The sequence below is a fragment of the Hyla sarda genome, unplaced genomic scaffold (genome assembly GCF_029499605.1).
Source record: "Hyla sarda isolate aHylSar1 unplaced genomic scaffold, aHylSar1.hap1 scaffold_2324, whole genome shotgun sequence".
NCBI lineage: Eukaryota > Metazoa > Chordata > Amphibia > Anura > Hylidae > Hyla > Hyla sarda.
Window position 1 is genome coordinate 763 of NW_026609006.1, and position 19,254 is coordinate 20,016.

The 19,254-nt window shown below is 45.8% G+C and overlaps 8 non-coding genes across 8 annotated transcripts; all 8 read left to right on the plus strand.

Annotated features, from left to right (window-relative positions):
* Nucleotides 1–1,001: 1,001 nt before the first annotated feature.
* Nucleotides 1,002–1,192, plus strand: LOC130322362 (U2 spliceosomal RNA). The gene has a single exon (XR_008867891.1). It is a non-coding gene; the product is annotated as a U2 spliceosomal RNA (small nuclear RNA).
* A 2,088-nt stretch (nucleotides 1,193–3,280) lies between these two features.
* Nucleotides 3,281–3,471, plus strand: LOC130322375 (U2 spliceosomal RNA). The gene has a single exon (XR_008867902.1). It is a non-coding gene; the product is annotated as a U2 spliceosomal RNA (small nuclear RNA).
* Nucleotides 3,472–5,583: 2,112 nt separating this feature from the next.
* Nucleotides 5,584–5,774, plus strand: LOC130322379 (U2 spliceosomal RNA). Its single transcript, XR_008867904.1, has one exon. It is a non-coding gene; the product is annotated as a U2 spliceosomal RNA (small nuclear RNA).
* Nucleotides 5,775–7,871: 2,097 nt separating this feature from the next.
* On the plus strand, nucleotides 7,872–8,062 carry LOC130322381 (U2 spliceosomal RNA). Its single transcript, XR_008867905.1, has one exon. It is a non-coding gene; the product is annotated as a U2 spliceosomal RNA (small nuclear RNA).
* A 2,088-nt stretch (nucleotides 8,063–10,150) lies between these two features.
* LOC130322382 (U2 spliceosomal RNA) lies at nucleotides 10,151–10,341 on the plus strand. Its single transcript, XR_008867906.1, has one exon. It is a non-coding gene; the product is annotated as a U2 spliceosomal RNA (small nuclear RNA).
* A 2,086-nt stretch (nucleotides 10,342–12,427) lies between these two features.
* Nucleotides 12,428–12,618, plus strand: LOC130322364 (U2 spliceosomal RNA). Its single transcript, XR_008867892.1, has one exon. It is a non-coding gene; the product is annotated as a U2 spliceosomal RNA (small nuclear RNA).
* Nucleotides 12,619–14,707: 2,089 nt separating this feature from the next.
* LOC130322365 (U2 spliceosomal RNA) lies at nucleotides 14,708–14,898 on the plus strand. The gene has a single exon (XR_008867893.1). It is a non-coding gene; the product is annotated as a U2 spliceosomal RNA (small nuclear RNA).
* A 2,088-nt stretch (nucleotides 14,899–16,986) lies between these two features.
* LOC130322366 (U2 spliceosomal RNA) lies at nucleotides 16,987–17,177 on the plus strand. The gene has a single exon (XR_008867894.1). It is a non-coding gene; the product is annotated as a U2 spliceosomal RNA (small nuclear RNA).
* The last annotated feature ends 2,077 nt before the right edge of the window (nucleotides 17,178–19,254 follow it).

Consider the following 19,254-nt stretch of genomic DNA (forward strand, 5'->3'; position numbering starts at 1 on the left):
CGTGAAAAAAAAGTAAGAGGAAGAGAAGGGAAAAAAAGGTGGAAATGGGTTTAAAAGTGATTTCGGCGGAGAAATATATATATATATATATATATATATATATATATATATATATATATATATATATACGCGCACACACACACATATATATAAACGTATTCTCCGTTGAGATATTGCAGCCGCTGCTGTGTCCAGGCCCAGGAGCCTTAGCACTGTGCTGTGATGTCACTCAATACCACTGACATCACTAGGTGTAAACAACATCTCTCCTTTGCTGTGTATGTGACTATGGAGCTGTTTGGTGATGTCGTCTATTATGGCCTTCATAGAAGCAACAGGAGATTGTTGCATCCATCTAGAACCCTCAGAACTACAGTGCTATGATGTCACTCACTTCCACAGGCCTTGCAGAGTGTAAACAACAACAACCCAGCTTTGTTGTGTATGTAACCATAGGGATTTGTGATGTCACCTAGAACCTTCACAGCAGCGACAGCTTTATGAGGAGCATCAGCACTGCTCTGCCTGAGCAGAACCATCACCGCCATAGGTTGTCAAATAACCCGGATTTAACCCACACAGGTAAGTCCAATGGGGTGCAGGCATGTCCTCTATGCTTACAGCTTCCCGTGGGTGTTGGTTTGATACCGTTTGGGGACAGCCAAGGAGGCATCTGCAGGCAACAAAGGTAGGTGTGTGCTTGTGTGTGTGTTTCCTATGCAGATCCTAAGCCCAGTGTCACATGCAAGTAGGAGGAGTAAGAAGGGTTCCTGGCAAATCCGGGTTATGGATTGCATTTAAAAAGGCCCCGTGGGAGTGCAATGGGCCCCTGTCTTGCTGCTTAGCAATAATGGTATGGGTTTAGGTTCTGCAGTGTGTACTGGTGGTTGACTGCCCCCCAGCCCAGAGTGTGCATGGAAAATTGTCTGGCAGCCTCCCTGACAGCAAGCAGTGATAGTGCCCATGAAGGGGACCTTGTTGGGCCCGCCCCTTTCACGGTTATCGCTTCTCGGCCTTTTGGCTAAGATCAAGTGTAGTATCTGTTCTTATCAGTTTAATATCTGATACGTCCCCTATCTGGGGACCATATATTAAATGGATTTTTGAGAACGGGGGCCGATTTCGAAGCTTGCTTCCGTCGCCCTATGCATTGACCCGATATGGCAGTATCTTCGGGTACAGTGCACCACCCCCTTACAGGGTTAAAAAGAAAGATTCCTACTTTCATTGCTACCTGCTTGCTGGCTAGCCAGCTAGCCAGCCCTGTGGGCCTTGCTGCTGCTGCTGCTGCAGCCAAAAAACAAAAGGTGGTGCTGCTGCTGCTTCTGCTGCTTCTGCTTCTGCTTGTGTCTGGCCGCTGTTGGAGCGTCCAGGCACAGGACTTCTGCTGCTGCTGACTATATGGCCTCCTTAATTGGATCATTTGAGTAGCCAGCACACCTGTGCAGGTAGGGCATGACATGATAGGCAGCTGCCTTGATAGCGGGTGGGTGCTGAATGTTCCTAATTGACAAAATAAGATTAATGCTTATGAAGAAATATAAAATCTCATCCCTTCCCCAATATCGCGCCACACCCCTACCCCTTAATTCCCTGGTTGAACTTGATGGACATATGTCTTTTTTCGACCGTACTAACTATGTAACTATGTAACATAACATGGGGGGGGTCTCCTGGCTGTTCACACAGGTGTGTCATTGCTGTACATTGACCATGCATTGCTTCTGTGGTATTGCAAAGGCAAAGACAAATGCTTCCAGCCATCCATTGCACTAATGGATTGGTCATCAGCTGGCTGTCTATGTCCCGCATCAATATAGACCAAAGTACAGAGGGTTAGGCTATGCTATTGTGCACCTACCTGATGCATCAGAAGGTGCGAGGCCCTTGCTAAATTCTGTGCACAGACTTTGAGATCTATACTTTAGACTGTATCTAAACCTGCTCCAACATGGACTGACATTCTGGCCTACTTTCAGCCGATGCGACTTGTCTGTCGCTGAACAGTCGCTTTTTATGTATTCAGCACCTATGTATAATGTTGTAAAAATGCTCTAGAAGCTAAAGTCGCAGAAATGTCACACATATTTGGCCTGCAACTTTCTGTGCGACAAATTCAGACAGGAAAAATCAGTATAAATCCTTAGAAAATTATCCCCCAGTGTCTCCATCTGCTGGCGGTATTGAATAAGCATTGCTGCACTGATGGGGTATGCATTAGACGAAAAAAAAGAAGAAAAAGAAGAATAATACGCCCAGAAAAGAGGCGAAAAGGAGAAAAACGTAAAAAAACGTGAAAAAAAAGTAAGAGGAAGAGAAGGGAAAAAAAGGTGGAAATGGGTTTAAAAGTGATTTCGGCGGAGAATATATATATATATATATATATATATATATATATATATATATACGCGCACACACACACATATATATAAACGTATTCTCCGTTGAGATATTGCAGCCGCTGCTGTGTCCAGGCCCAGGAGCCTTAGCACTGTGCTGTGATGTCACTCAATACCACTGACATCACTAGGTGTAAACAACATCTCTCCTTTGCTGTGTATGTGACTATGGAGCTGTTTGGTGATGTCGTCTATTATGGCCTTCATAGAAGCAACAGGAGATTGTTGCATCCATCTAGAACCCTCAGAACTACAGTGCTATGATGTCACTCACTTCCACAGGCCTTGCAGAGTGTAAACAACAACAACCCAGCTTTGTTGTGTATGTAACCATAGGGATTTGTGATGTCACCTAGAACCTTCACAGCAGCGACAGCTTTATGAGGAGCATCAGCACTGCTCTGCCTGAGCAGAACCATCACCGCCATAGGTTGTCAAATAACCCGGATTTAACCCACACAGGTAAGTCCAATGGGGTGCAGGCATGTCCTCTATGCTTACAGCTTCCCGTGGGTGTTGGTTTGATACCGTTTGGGGACAGCCAAGGAGGCATCTGCAGGCAACAAAGGTAGGTGTGTGCTTGTGTGTGTGTTTCCTATGCAGATCCTAAGCCCAGTGTCACATGCAAGTAGGAGGAGTAAGAAGGGTTCCTGGCAAATCTGGGTTATGGATTGCATTTAAAAAGGCCCCGTGGGAGTGCAATGGGCCCCTGTCTTGCTGCTTAGCAATAATGGTATGGGTTTAGGTTCTGCTGTGTGTACTGGTGGTTGACTGCCCCCCAGCCCAGAGTGTGCATGGAAAATTGTCTGGCAGCCTCCCTGACAGCAAGCAGTGATAGTGCCCATGAAGGGGACCTTGTTGGGCCCGCCCCTTTCACGGTTATCGCTTCTCGGCCTTTTGGCTAAGATCAAGTGTAGTATCTGTTCTTATCAGTTTAATATCTGATACGTCCCCTATCTGGGGACCATATATTAAATGGATTTTTGAGAACGGGGGCCGATTTCGAAGCTTGCTTCCGTCGCCCTATGCATTGACCCGATATGGCAGTATCTTCGGGTACAGTGCACCACCCCCTTACAGGGTTAAAAAGAAAGATTCCTACTTTCATTGCTACCTGCTTGCTGGCTAGCCAGCTAGCCAGCCCTGTGGGCCTTGCTGCTGCTGCTGCAGCCAAAAAACAAAAGGTGCTGCTGCTGCTTCTGCTGCTTCTGCTTCTGCTTGTGTCTGGCCGCTGTTGGAGCGTCCAGGCACAGGACTTCTGCTGCTGCTGACTAAATGGCCTCCTTAATTGGATCATTTGAGTAGCCAGCACACCTGTGCAGGTAGGGCATGACATGATAGGCAGCTGCCTTGATAGCGGGTGGGTGCTGAATGTTCCTAATTGACAAAATAAGATTAATGCTTATGAAGAAATATAAAATCTCATCCCTTCCCCAATATCGCGCCACACCCCTACCCCTTAATTCCCTGGTTGAACTTGATGGACATATGTCTTTTTTCGACCGTACTAACTATGTAACTATGTAACATAACATGGGGGGGGTCTCCTGGCTGTTCACACAGGTGTGTCATTGCTGTACATTGACCATGCATTGCTTCTGTGGTATTGCAAAGGCAAAGACAAATGCTTCCAGCCATCCATTGCACTAATGGATTGGTCATCAGCTGGCTGTCTATGTCCCGCATCAATATAGACCAAAGTACAGAGGGTTAGGCTATGCTATTGTGCACCTACCTGATGCATCAGAAGGTGCGAGGCCCTTGCTAAATTCTGTGCACAGACTTTGAGATCTATACTTTAGACTGTATCTAAACCTGCTCCAACATGGACTGACATTCTGGCCTACTTTCAGCCGATGCGACTTGTCTGTCGCTGAACAGTCGCTTTTTATGTATTCAGCACCTATGTATAATGTTGTAAAAATGCTCTAGAAGCTAAAGTCGCAGAAATGTCACACATATTTGGCCTGCAACTTTCTGTGCGACAAATTCAGACAGGAAAAATCAGTATAAATCCTTAGAAAATTATCCCCCAGTGTCTCCATCTGCTGGCGGTATTGAATAAGCATTGCTGCACTGATGGGGTATGCATTAGACGAAAAAAAAGAAGAAAAAGAAGAATAATACGCCCAGAAAAGAGGCGAAAAGGAGAAAAACGTAAAAAAACGTGAAAAAAAAGTAAGAGGAAGAGAAGGGAAAAAAAGGTGGAAATGGGTTTAAAAGTGATTTCGGCGGAGAATATATATATATATATATATATATATATATATATATATATATATATATGTATATATATATATATATATATATACGCGCACACACACACATATATATAAACGTATTCTCCGTTGAGATATTGCAGCCGCTGCTGTGTCCAGGCCCAGGAGCCTTAGCACTGTGCTGTGATGTCACTCAATACCACTGACATCACTAGGTGTAAACAACATCTCTCCTTTGCTGTGTATGTGACTATGGAGCTGTTTGGTGATGTCGTCTATTATGGCCTTCATAGAAGCAACAGGAGATTGTTGCATCCATCTAGAACCCTCAGAACTACAGTGCTATGATGTCACTCACTTCCACAGGCCTTGCAGAGTGTAAACAACAACAACCCAGCTTTGTTGTGTATGTAACCATAGGGATTTGTGATGTCACCTAGAACCTTCACAGCAGCGACAGCTTTATGAGGAGCATCAGCACTGCTCTGCCTGAGCAGAACCATCACCGCCATAGGTTGTCAAATAACCCGGATTTAACCCACACAGGTAAGTCCAATGGGGTGCAGGCATGTCCTCTATGCTTACAGCTTCCCGTGGGTGTTGGTTTGATACCGTTTGGGGACAGCCAAGGAGGCATCTGCAGGCAACAAAGGTAGGTGTGTGCTTGTGTGTGTGTTTCCTATGCAGATCCTAAGCCCAGTGTCACATGCAAGTAGGAGGAGTAAGAAGGGTTCCTGGCAAATCCGGGTTATGGATTGCATTTAAAAAGGCCCCGTGGGAGTGCAATGGGCCCCTGTCTTGCTGCTTAGCAATAATGGTATGGGTTTAGGTTCTGCTGTGTGTACTGGTGGTTGACTGCCCCCCAGCCCAGAGTGTGCATGGAAAATTGTCTGGCAGCCTCCCTGACAGCAAGCAGTGATAGTGCCCATGAAGGGGACCTTGTTGGGCCCGCCCCTTTCACGGTTATCGCTTCTCGGCCTTTTGGCTAAGATCAAGTGTAGTATCTGTTCTTATCAGTTTAATATCTGATACGTCCCCTATCTGGGGACCATATATTAAATGGATTTTTGAGAACGGGGGCCGATTTCGAAGCTTGCTTCCGTCGCCCTATGCATTGACCCGATATGGCAGTATCTTCGGGTACAGTGCACCACCCCCTTACAGGGTTAAAAAGAAAGATTCCTACTTTCATTGCTACCTGCTTGCTGGCTAGCCAGCTAGCCAGCCCTGTGGGCCTTGCTGCTGCTGCTGCAGCCAAAAAACAAAAGGTGGTGCTGCTGCTGCTTCTGCTGCTTCTGCTTCTGCTTGTGTCTGGCCGCTGTTGGAGCGTCCAGGCACAGGACTTCTGCTGCTGCTGACTAAATGGCCTCCTTAATTGGATCATTTGAGTAGCCAGCACACCTGTGCAGGTAGGGCATGACATGATAGGCAGCTGCCTTGATAGCGGGTGGGTGCTGAATGTTCCTAATTGACAAAATAAGATTAATGCTTATGAAGAAATATAAAATCTCATCCCTTCCCCAATATCGCGCCACACCCCTACCCCTTAATTCCCTGGTTGAACTTGATGGACATATGTCTTTTTTCGACCGTACTAACTATGTAACTATGTAACATAACATGGGGGGGGTCTCCTGGCTGTTCACACAGGTGTGTCATTGCTGTACATTGACCATGCATTGCTTCTGTGGTATTGCAAAGGCAAAGACAAATGCTTCCAGCCATCCATTGCACTAATGGATTGGTCATCAGCTGGCTGTCTATGTCCCGCATCAATATAGACCAAAGTACAGAGGGTTAGGCTATGCTATTGTGCACCTACCTGATGCATCAGAAGGTGCGAGGCCCTTGCTAAATTCTGTGCACAGACTTTGAGATCTATACTTTAGACTGTATCTAAACCTGCTCCAACATGGACTGACATTCTGGCCTACTTTCAGCCGATGCGACTTGTCTGTCGCTGAACAGTCGCTTTTTATGTATTCAGCACCTATGTATAATGTTGTAAAAATGCTCTAGAAGCTAAAGTCGCAGAAATGTCACACATATTTGGCCTGCAACTTTCTGTGCGACAAATTCAGACAGGAAAAATCAGTATAAATCCTTAGAAAATTATCCCCCAGTGTCTCCATCTGCTGGCGGTATTGAATAAGCATTGCTGCACTGATGGGGTATGCATTAGACGAAAAAAAAAGAAGAAAAAGAAGAATAATACGCCCAGAAAAGAGGCGAAAAGGAGAAAAACGTAAAAAAACGTGAAAAAAAAGTAAGAGGAAGAGAAGGGAAAAAAAGGTGGAAATGGGTTTAAAAGTGATTTCGGCGGAGAAATATATATATATATATATATATATATATATATATATATATATATATATATATACGCGCACACACACACATATATATAAACGTATTCTCCGTTGAGATATTGCAGCCGCTGCTGTGTCCAGGCCCAGGAGCCTTAGCACTGTGCTGTGATGTCACTCAATACCACTGACATCACTAGGTGTAAACAACATCTCTCCTTTGCTGTGTATGTGACTATGGAGCTGTTTGGTGATGTCGTCTATTATGGCCTTCATAGAAGCAACAGGAGATTGTTGCATCCATCTAGAACCCTCAGAACTACAGTGCTATGATGTCACTCACTTCCACAGGCCTTGCAGAGTGTAAACAACAACAACCCAGCTTTGTTGTGTATGTAACCATAGGGATTTGTGATGTCACCTAGAACCTTCACAGCAGCGACAGCTTTATGAGGAGCATCAGCACTGCTCTGCCTGAGCAGAACCATCACCGCCATAGGTTGTCAAATAACCCGGATTTAACCCACACAGGTAAGTCCAATGGGGTGCAGGCATGTCCTCTATGCTTACAGCTTCCCGTGGGTGTTGGTTTGATACCGTTTGGGGACAGCCAAGGAGGCATCTGCAGGCAACAAAGGTAGGTGTGTGCTTGTGTGTGTGTTTCCTATGCAGATCCTAAGCCCAGTGTCACATGCAAGTAGGAGGAGTAAGAAGGGTTCCTGGCAAATCCGGGTTATGGATTGCATTTAAAAAGGCCCCGTGGGAGTGCAATGGGCCCCTGTCTTGCTGCTTAGCAATAATGGTATGGGTTTAGGTTCTGCTGTGTGTACTGGTGGTTGACTGCCCCCCAGCCCAGAGTGTGCATGGAAAATTGTCTGGCAGCCTCCCTGACAGCAAGCAGTGATAGTGCCCATGAAGGGGACCTTGTTGGGCCCGCCCCTTTCACGGTTATCGCTTCTCGGCCTTTTGGCTAAGATCAAGTGTAGTATCTGTTCTTATCAGTTTAATATCTGATACGTCCCCTATCTGGGGACCATATATTAAATGGATTTTTGAGAACGGGGGCCGATTTCGAAGCTTGCTTCCGTCGCCCTATGCATTGACCCGATATGGCAGTATCTTCGGGTACAGTGCACCACCCCCTTACAGGGTTAAAAAGAAAGATTCCTACTTTCATTGCTACCTGCTTGCTGGCTAGCCAGCTAGCCAGCCCTGTGGGCCTTGCTGCTGCTGCTGCAGCCAAAAAACAAAAGGTGGTGCTGCTGCTGCTTCTGCTGCTTCTGCTCCTGCTTGTGTCTGGCCGCTGTTGGAGCGTCCAGGCACAGGACTTCTGCTGCTGCTGACTAAATGGCCTCCTTAATTGGATCATTTGAGTAGCCAGCACACCTGTGCAGGTAGGGCATGACATGATAGGCAGCTGCCTTGATAGCGGGTGGGTGCTGAATGTTCCTAATTGACAAAATAAGATTAATGCTTATGAAGAAATATAAAATCTCATCCCTTCCCCAATATCGCGCCACACCCCTACCCCTTAATTCCCTGGTTGAACTTAATGGACATATGTCTTTTTTCGACCGTACTAACTATGTAACTATGTAACATAACATGGGGGGGGTCTCCTGGCTGTTCACACAGGTGTGTCATTGCTGTACATTGACCATGCATTGCTTCTGTGGTATTGCAAAGGCAAAGACAAATGCTTCCAGCCATCCATTGCACTAATGGATTGGTCATCAGCTGGCTGTCTATGTCCCGCATCAATATAGACCAAAGTACAGAGGGTTAGGCTATGCTATTGTGCACCTACCTGATGCATCAGAAGGTGCGAGGCCCTTGCTAAATTCTGTGCACAGACTTTGAGATCTATACTTTAGACTGTATCTAAACCTGCTCCAACATGGACTGACATTCTGGCCTACTTTCAGCCGATGCGACTTGTCTGTCGCTGAACAGTCGCTTTTTATGTATTCAGCACCTATGTATAATGTTGTAAAAATGCTCTAGAAGCTAAAGTCGCAGAAATGTCACACATATTTGGCCTGCAACTTTCTGTGCGACAAATTCAGACAGGAAAAATCAGTATAAATCCTTAGAAAATTATCCCCCAGTGTCTCCATCTGCTGGCGGTATTGAATAAGCATTGCTGCACTGATGGGGTATGCATTAGACGAAAAAAAAGAAGAAAAAGAAGAATAATACGCCCAGAAAAGAGGCGAAAAGGAGAAAAACGTAAAAAAACGTGAAAAAAAAGTAAGAGGAAGAGAAGGGAAAAAAAGGTGGAAATGGGTTTAAAAGTGATTTCGGCGGAGAAATATATATATATATATATATATATATATATATATATATATATATACGCGCACACACACACATATATATAAACGTATTCTCCGTTGAGATATTGCAGCCGCTGCTGTGTCCAGGCCCAGGAGCCTTAGCACTGTGCTGTGATGTCACTCAATACCACTGACATCACTAGGTGTAAACAACATCTCTCCTTTGCTGTGTATGTGACTATGGAGCTGTTTGGTGATGTCGTCTATTATGGCCTTCATAGAAGCAACAGGAGATTGTTGCATCCATCTAGAACCCTCAGAACTACAGTGCTATGATGTCACTCACTTCCACAGGCCTTGCAGAGTGTAAACAACAACAACCCAGCTTTGTTGTGTATGTAACCATAGGGATTTGTGATGTCACCTAGAACCTTCACAGCAGCGACAGCTTTATGAGGAGCATCAGCACTGCTCTGCCTGAGCAGAACCATCACCGCCATAGGTTGTCAAATAACCCGGATTTAACCCACACAGGTAAGTCCAATGGGGTGCAGGCATGTCCTCTATGCTTACAGCTTCCCGTGGGTGTTGGTTTGATACCGTTTGGGGACAGCCAAGGAGGCATCTGCAGGCAACAAAGGTAGGTGTGTGCTTGTGTGTGTGTTTCCTATGCAGATCCTAAGCCCAGTGTCACATGCAAGTAGGAGGAGTAAGAAGGGTTCCTGGCAAATCCGGGTTATGGATTGCATTTAAAAAGGCCCCGTGGGAGTGCAATGGGCCCCTGTCTTGCTGCTTAGCAATAATGGTATGGGTTTAGGTTCTGCTGTGTGTACTGGTGGTTGACTGCCCCCCAGCCCAGAGTGTGCATGGAAAATTGTCTGGCAGCCTCCCTGACAGCAAGCAGTGATAGTGCCCATGAAGGGGACCTTGTTGGGCCCGCCCCTTTCACGGTTATCGCTTCTCGGCCTTTTGGCTAAGATCAAGTGTAGTATCTGTTCTTATCAGTTTAATATCTGATACGTCCCCTATCTGGGGACCATATATTAAATGGATTTTTGAGAACGGGGGCCGATTTCGAAGCTTGCTTCCGTCGCCCTATGCATTGACCCGATATGGCAGTATCTTCGGGTACAGTGCACCACCCCCTTACAGGGTTAAAAAGAAAGATTCCTACTTTCATTGCTACCTGCTTGCTGGCTAGCCAGCTAGCCAGCCCTGTGGGCCTTGCTGCTGCTGCTGCAGCCAAAAAACAAAAGGTGGTGCTGCTGCTGCTTCTGCTGCTTCTGCTTCTGCTTGTGTCTGGCCGCTGTTGGAGCGTCCAGGCACAGGACTTCTGCTGCTGCTGACTAAATGGCCTCCTTAATTGGATCATTTGAGTAGCCAGCACACCTGTGCAGGTAGGGCATGACATGATAGGCAGCTGCCTTGATAGCGGGTGGGTGCTGAATGTTCCTAATTGACAAAATAAGATTAATGCTTATGAAGAAATATAAAATCTCATCCCTTCCCCAATATCGCGCCACACCCCTACCCCTTAATTCCCTGGTTGAACTTGATGGACATATGTCTTTTTTCGACCGTACTAACTATGTAACTATGTAACATAACATGGGGGGGGTCTCCTGGCTGTTCACACAGGTGTGTCATTGCTGTACATTGACCATGCATTGCTTCTGTGGTATTGCAAAGGCAAAGACAAATGCTTCCAGCCATCCATTGCACTAATGGATTGGTCATCAGCTGGCTGTCTATGTCCCGCATCAATATAGACCAAAGTACAGAGGGTTAGGCTATGCTATTGTGCACCTACCTGATGCATCAGAAGGTGCGAGGCCCTTGCTAAATTCTGTGCACAGACTTTGAGATCTATACTTTAGACTGTATCTAAACCTGCTCCAACATGGACTGACATTCTGGCCTACTTTCAGCCGATGCGACTTGTCTGTCGCTGAACAGTCGCTTTTTATGTATTCAGCACCTATGTATAATGTTGTAAAAATGCTCTAGAAGCTAAAGTCGCAGAAATGTCACACATATTTGGCCTGCAACTTTCTGTGCGACAAATTCAGACAGGAAAAATCAGTATAAATCCTTAGAAAATTATCCCCCAGTGTCTCCATCTGCTGGCGGTATTGAATAAGCATTGCTGCACTGATGGGGTATGCATTAGACGAAAAAAAAGAAGAAAAAGAAGAATAATACGCCCAGAAAAGAGGCGAAAAGGAGAAAAACGTAAAAAAACGTGAAAAAAAAGTAAGAGGAAGAGAAGGGAAAAAAAGGTGGAAATGGGTTTAAAAGTGATTTCGGCGGAGAAATATATATATATATATATATATATATATATATATATATATATACGCGCACACACACACATATATATAAACGTATTCTCCGTTGAGATATTGCAGCCGCTGCTGTGTCCAGGCCCAGGAGCCTTAGCACTGTGCTGTGATGTCACTCAATACCACTGACATCACTAGGTGTAAACAACATCTCTCCTTTGCTGTGTATGTGACTATGGAGCTGTTTGGTGATGTCGTCTATTATGGCCTTCATAGAAGCAACAGGAGATTGTTGCATCCATCTAGAACCCTCAGAACTACAGTGCTATGATGTCACTCACTTCCACAGGCCTTGCAGAGTGTAAACAACAACAACCCAGCTTTGTTGTGTATGTAACCATAGGGATTTGTGATGTCACCTAGAACCTTCACAGCAGCGACAGCTTTATGAGGAGCATCAGCACTGCTCTGCCTGAGCAGAACCATCACCGCCATAGGTTGTCAAATAACCCGGATTTAACCCACACAGGTAAGTCCAATGGGGTGCAGGCATGTCCTCTATGCTTACAGCTTCCCGTGGGTGTTGGTTTGATACCGTTTGGGGACAGCCAAGGAGGCATCTGCAGGCAACAAAGGTAGGTGTGTGCTTGTGTGTGTGTTTCCTATGCAGATCCTAAGCCCAGTGTCACATGCAAGTAGGAGGAGTAAGAAGGGTTCCTGGCAAATCCGGGTTATGGATTGCATTTAAAAAGGCCCCGTGGGAGTGCAATGGGCCCCTGTCTTGCTGCTTAGCAATAATGGTATGGGTTTAGGTTCTGCTGTGTGTACTGGTGGTTGACTGCCCCCCAGCCCAGAGTGTGCATGGAAAATTGTCTGGCAGCCTCCCTGACAGCAAGCAGTGATAGTGCCCATGAAGGGGACCTTGTTGGGCCCGCCCCTTTCACGGTTATCGCTTCTCGGCCTTTTGGCTAAGATCAAGTGTAGTATCTGTTCTTATCAGTTTAATATCTGATACGTCCCCTATCTGGGGACCATATATTAAATGGATTTTTGAGAACGGGGGCCGATTTCGAAGCTTGCTTCCGTCGCCCTATGCATTGACCCGATATGGCAGTATCTTCGGGTACAGTGCACCACCCCCTTACAGGGTTAAAAAGAAAGATTCCTACTTTCATTGCTACCTGCTTGCTGGCTAGCCAGCTAGCCAGCCCTGTGGGCCTTGCTGCTGCTGCTGCAGCCAAAAAACAAAAGGTGGTGCTGCTGCTGCTTCTGCTGCTTCTGCTTCTGCTTGTGTCTGGCCGCTGTTGGAGCGTCCAGGCACAGGACTTCTGCTGCTGCTGACTAAATGGCCTCCTTAATTGGATCATTTGAGTAGCCAGCACACCTGTGCAGGTAGGGCATGACATGATAGGCAGCTGCCTTGATAGCGGGTGGGTGCTGAATGTTCCTAATTGACAAAATAAGATTAATGCTTATGAAGAAATATAAAATCTCATCCCTTCCCCAATATCGCGCCACACCCCTACCCCTTAATTCCCTGGTTGAACTTGATGGACATATGTCTTTTTTCGACCGTACTAACTATGTAACTATGTAACATAACATGGGGGGGGTCTCCTGGCTGTTCACACAGGTGTGTCATTGCTGTACATTGACCATGCATTGCTTCTGTGGTATTGCAAAGGCAAAGACAAATGCTTCCAGCCATCCATTGCACTAATGGATTGGTCATCAGCTGGCTGTCTATGTCCCGCATCAATATAGACCAAAGTACAGAGGGTTAGGCTATGCTATTGTGCACCTACCTGATGCATCAGAAGGTGCGAGGCCCTTGCTAAATTCTGTGCACAGACTTTGAGATCTATACTTTAGACTGTATCTAAACCTGCTCCAACATGGACTGACATTCTGGCCTACTTTCAGCCGATGCGACTTGTCTGTCGCTGAACAGTCGCTTTTTATGTATTCAGCACCTATGTATAATGTTGTAAAAATGCTCTAGAAGCTAAAGTCGCAGAAATGTCACACATATTTGGCCTGCAACTTTCTGTGCGACAAATTCAGACAGGAAAAATCAGTATAAATCCTTAGAAAATTATCCCCCAGTGTCTCCATCTGCTGGCGGTATTGAATAAGCATTGCTGCACTGATGGGGTATGCATTAGACGAAAAAAAAAGAAGAAAAAGAAGAATAATACGCCCAGAAAAGAGGCGAAAAGGAGAAAAACGTAAAAAAACGTGAAAAAAAAGTAAGAGGAAGAGAAGGGAAAAAAAGGTGGAAATGGGTTTAAAAGTGATTTCGGCGGAGAAATATATATATATATATATATATATATATATATATATATATATATACGCGCACACACACACATATATATAAACGTATTCTCCGTTGAGATATTGCAGCCGCTGCTGTGTCCAGGCCCAGGAGCCTTAGCACTGTGCTGTGATGTCACTCAATACCACTGACATCACTAGGTGTAAACAACATCTCTCCTTTGCTGTGTATGTGACTATGGAGCTGTTTGGTGATGTCGTCTATTATGGCCTTCATAGAAGCAACAGGAGATTGTTGCATCCATCTAGAACCCTCAGAACTACAGTGCTATGATGTCACTCACTTCCACAGGCCTTGCAGAGTGTAAACAACAACAACCCAGCTTTGTTGTGTATGTAACCATAGGGATTTGTGATGTCACCTAGAACCTTCACAGCAGCGACAGCTTTATGAGGAGCATCAGCACTGCTCTGCCTGAGCAGAACCATCACCGCCATAGGTTGTCAAATAACCCGGATTTAACCCACACAGGTAAGTCCAATGGGGTGCAGGCATGTCCTCTATGCTTACAGCTTCCCGTGGGTGTTGGTTTGATACCGTTTGGGGACAGCCAAGGAGGCATCTGCAGGCAACAAAGGTAGGTGTGTGCTTGTGTGTGTGTTTCCTATGCAGATCCTAAGCCCAGTGTCACATGCAAGTAGGAGGAGTAAGAAGGGTTCCTGGCAAATCCGGGTTATGGATTGCATTTAAAAAGGCCCCGTGGGAGTGCAATGGGCCCCTGTCTTGCTGCTTAGCAATAATGGTATGGGTTTAGGTTCTGCTGTGTGTACTGGTGGTTGACTGCCCCCCAGCCCAGAGTGTGCATGGAAAATTGTCTGGCAGCCTCCCTGACAGCAAGCAGTGATAGTGCCCATGAAGGGGACCTTGTTGGGCCCGCCCCTTTCACGGTTATCGCTTCTCGGCCTTTTGGCTAAGATCAAGTGTAGTATCTGTTCTTATCAGTTTAATATCTGATACGTCCCCTATCTGGGGACCATATATTAAATGGATTTTTGAGAACGGGGGCCGATTTCGAAGCTTGCTTCCGTCGCCCTATGCATTGACCCGATATGGCAGTATCTTCGGGTACAGTGCACCACCCCCTTACAGGGTTAAAAAGAAAGATTCCTACTTTCATTGCTACCTGCTTGCTGGCTAGCCAGCTAGCCAGCCCTGTGGGCCTTGCTGCTGCTGCTGCAGCCAAAAAACAAAAGGTGGTGCTGCTGCTGCTTCTGCTGCTTCTGCTCCTGCTTGTGTCTGGCCGCTGTTGGAGCGTCCAGGCACAGGACTTCTGCTGCTGCTGACTAAATGGCCTCCTTAATTGGATCATTTGAGTAGCCAGCACACCTGTGCAGGTAGGGCATGACATGATAGGCAGCTGCCTTGATAGCGGGTGGGTGCTGAATGTTCCTAATTGACAAAATAAGATTAATGCTTATGAAGAAATATAAAATCTCATCCCTTCCCCAATATCGCGCCACACCCCTACCCCTTAATTCCCTGGTTGAACTTAATGGACATATGTCTTTTTTCGACCGTACTAACTATGTAACTATGTAACATAACATGGGGGGGGTCTCCTGGCTGTTCACACAGGTGTGTCATTGCTGTACATTGACCATGCATTGCTTCTGTGGTATTGCAAAGGCAAAGACAAATGCTTCCAGCCATCCATTGCACTAATGGATTGGTCATCAGCTGGCTGTCTATGTCCCGCATCAATATAGACCAAAGTACAGAGGGTTAGGCTATGCTATTGTGCACCTACCTGATGCATCAGAAGGTGCGAGGCCCTTGCTAAATTCTGTGCACAGACTTTGAGATCTATACTTTAGACTGTATCTAAACCTGCTCCAACATGGACTGACATTCTGGCCTACTTTCAGCCGATGCGACTTGTCTGTCGCTGAACAGTCGCTTTTTATGTATTCAGCACCTATGTATAATGTTGTAAAAATGCTCTAGAAGCTAAAGTCGCAGAAATGTCACACATATTTGGCCTGCAACTTTCTGTGCGACAAATTCAGACAGGAAAAATCAGTATAAATCCTTAGAAAATTATCCCCCAGTGTCTCCATCTGCTGGCGGTATTGAATAAGCATTGCTGCATTGATGGGGTATGCATTAGACGAAAAAAAAGAAGAAAAAGAAGAATAATACGCCCAGAAAAGAGGCGAAAAGGAGAAAAACGTAAAAAAACGTGAAAAAAAAGTAAGAGGAAGAGAAGGGAAAAAAAGGTGGAAATGGGTTTAAAAGTGATTTCGGCGGAGAAATATATATATATATATATATATATATATATATATATATATATATACGCGCACACACACACATATATATAAACGTATTCTCCGTTGAGATATTGCAGCCGCTGCTGTGTCCAGGCCCAGGAGCCTTAGCACTGTGCTGTGATGTCACTCAATACCACTGACATCACTAGGTGTAAACAACATCTCTCCTTTGCTGTGTATGTGACTATGGAGCTGTTTGGTGATGTCGTCTATTATGGCCTTCATAGAAGCAACAGGAGATTGTTGCATCCATCTAGAACCCTCAGAACTACAGTGCTATGATGTCACTCACTTCCACAGGCCTTGCAGAGTGTAAACAACAACAACCCAGCTTTGTTGTGTATGTAACCATAGGGATTTGTGATGTCACCTAGAACCTTCACAGCAGCGACAGCTTTATGAGGAGCATCAGCACTGCTCTGCCTGAGCAGAACCATCACCGCCATAGGTTGTCAAATAACCCGGATTTAACCCACACAGGTAAGTCCAATGGGGTGCAGGCATGTCCTCTATGCTTACAGCTTCCCGTGGGTGTTGGTTTGATACCGTTTGGGGACAGCCAAGGAGGCATCTGCAGGCAACAAAGGTAGGTGTGTGCTTGTGTGTGTGTTTCCTATGCAGATCCTAAGCCCAGTGTCACATGCAAGTAGGAGGAGTAAGAAGGGTTCCTGGCAAATCCGGGTTATGGATTGCATTTAAAAAGGCCCCGTGGGAGTGCAATGGGCCCCTGTCTTGCTGCTTAGCAATAATGGTATGGGTTTAGGTTCTGCTGTGTGTACTGGTGGTTGATTGCCCCCCAGCCCAGAGTGTGCATGGAAAATTGTCTGGCAGCCTCCCTGACAGCAAGCAGTGATAGTGCCCATGAAGGGGACCTTGTTGGGCCCGCCCCTTTCACGGTTATCGCTTCTCGGCCTTTTGGCTAAGATCAAGTGTAGTATCTGTTCTTATCAGTTTAATATCTGATACGTCCCCTATCTGGGGACCATATATTAAATGGATTTTTGAGAACGGGGGCCGATTTCGAAGCTTGCTTCCGTCGCCCTATGCATTGACCCGATATGGCAGTATCTTCGGGTACAGTGCACCACCCCCTTACAGGGTTAAAAAGAAAGATTCCTACTTTCATTGCTACCTGCTTGCTGGCTAGCCAGCTAGCCAGCCCTGTGGGCCTTGCTGCTGCTGCTGCAGCCAAAAAACAAAAGGTGGTGCTGCTGCTGCTTCTGCTGCTTCTGCTTCTGCTTGTGTCTGGCCGCTGTTGGAGCGTCCAGGCACAGGACTTCTGCTGCTGCTGACTAAATGGCCTCCTTAATTGGATCATTTGAGTAGCCAGCACACCTGTGCAGGTAGGGCATGACATGATAGGCAGCTGCCTTGATAGCGGGTGGGTGCTGAATGTTCCTAATTGACAAAATAAGATTAATGCTTATGAAGAAATATAAAATCTCATCCCTTCCCCAATATCGCGCCACACCCCTACCCCTTAATTCCCTGGTTGAACTTGATGGACATATGTCTTTTTTCGACCGTACTAACTATGTAACTATGTAACATAACATGGGGGGGGTCTCCTGGCTGTTCACACAGGTGTGTCATTGCTGTACATTGACCATGCATTGCTTCTGTGGTATTGCAAAGGCAAAGACAAATGCTTCCAGCCATCCATTGCACTAATGGATTGGTCATCAGCTGGCTGTCTATGTCCCGCATCAATATAGACCAAAGTACAGAGGGTTAGGCTATGCTATTGTGCACCTACCTGATGCATCAGAAGGTGCGAGGCCCTTGCTAAATTCTGTGCACAGACTTTGAGATCTATACTTTAGACTGTATCTAAACCTGCTCCAACATGGACTGACATTCTGGCCTACTTTCAGCCGATGCGACTTGTCTGTCGCTGAACAGTCGCTTTTTATGTATTCAGCACCTATGTATAATGTTGTAAAAATGCTCTAGAAGCTAAAGTCGCAGAAATGTCACACATATTTGGCCTGCAACTTTCTGTGCGACAAATTCAGACAGGAAAAATCAGTATAAATCCTTAGAAAATTATCCCCCAGTGTCTCCATCTGCTGGCGGTATTGAATAAGCATTGCTGCACTGATGGGGTATGCATTAGACGAAAAAAAAGAAGAAAAAGAAGAATAATACGCCCAGAAAAGAGGCGAAAAGGAGAAAAACGTAAAAAAACGTGAAAAAAAAGTAAGAGGAAGAGAAGGGAAAAAAAGGTGGAAATGGGTTTAAAAGTGATTTCGGCGGAGAAATATATATATATATATATATATATATATATATATATATATATATATATATACGCGCACACACACACATATATATAAACGTATTCTCCGTTGAGATATTGCAGCCGCTGCTGTGTCCAGGCCCAGGAGCCTTAGCACTGTGCTGTGATGTCACTCAATACCACTGACATCACTAGGTGTAAACAACATCTCTCCTTTGCTGTGTATGTGACTATGGAGCTGTTTGGTGATGTCGTCTATTATGGCCTTCATAGAAGCAACAGGAGATTGTTGCATCCATCTAGAACCCTCAGAACTACAGTGCTATGATGTCACTCACTTCCACAGGCCTTGCAGAGTGTAAACAACAACAACCCAGCTTTGTTGTGTATGTAACCATAGGGATTTGTGATGTCACCTAGAACCTTCACAGCAGCGACAGCTTTATGAGGAGCATCAGCACTGCTCTGCCTGAGCAGAACCATCACCGCCATAGGTTGTCAAATAACCCGGATTTAACCCACACAGGTAAGTCCAATGGGGTGCAGGCATGTCCTCTATGCTTACAGCTTCCCGTGGGTGTTGGTTTGATACCGTTTGGGGACAGCCAAGGAGGCATCTGCAGGCAACAAAGGTAGGTGTGTGCTTGTGTGTGTGTTTCCTATGCAGATCCTAAGCCCAGTGTCACATGCAAGTAGGAGGAGTAAGAAGGGTTCCTGGCAAATCCGGGTTATGGATTGCATTTAAAAAGGCCCCGTGGGAGTGCAATGGGCCCCTGTCTTGCTGCTTAGCAATAATGGTATGGGTTTAGGTTCTGCTGTGTGTACTGGTGGTTGACTGCCCCCCAGCCCAGAGTGTGCATGGAAAATTGTCTGGCAGCCTCCCTGACAGCAAGCAGTGATAGTGCCCATGAAGGGGACCTTGTTGGGC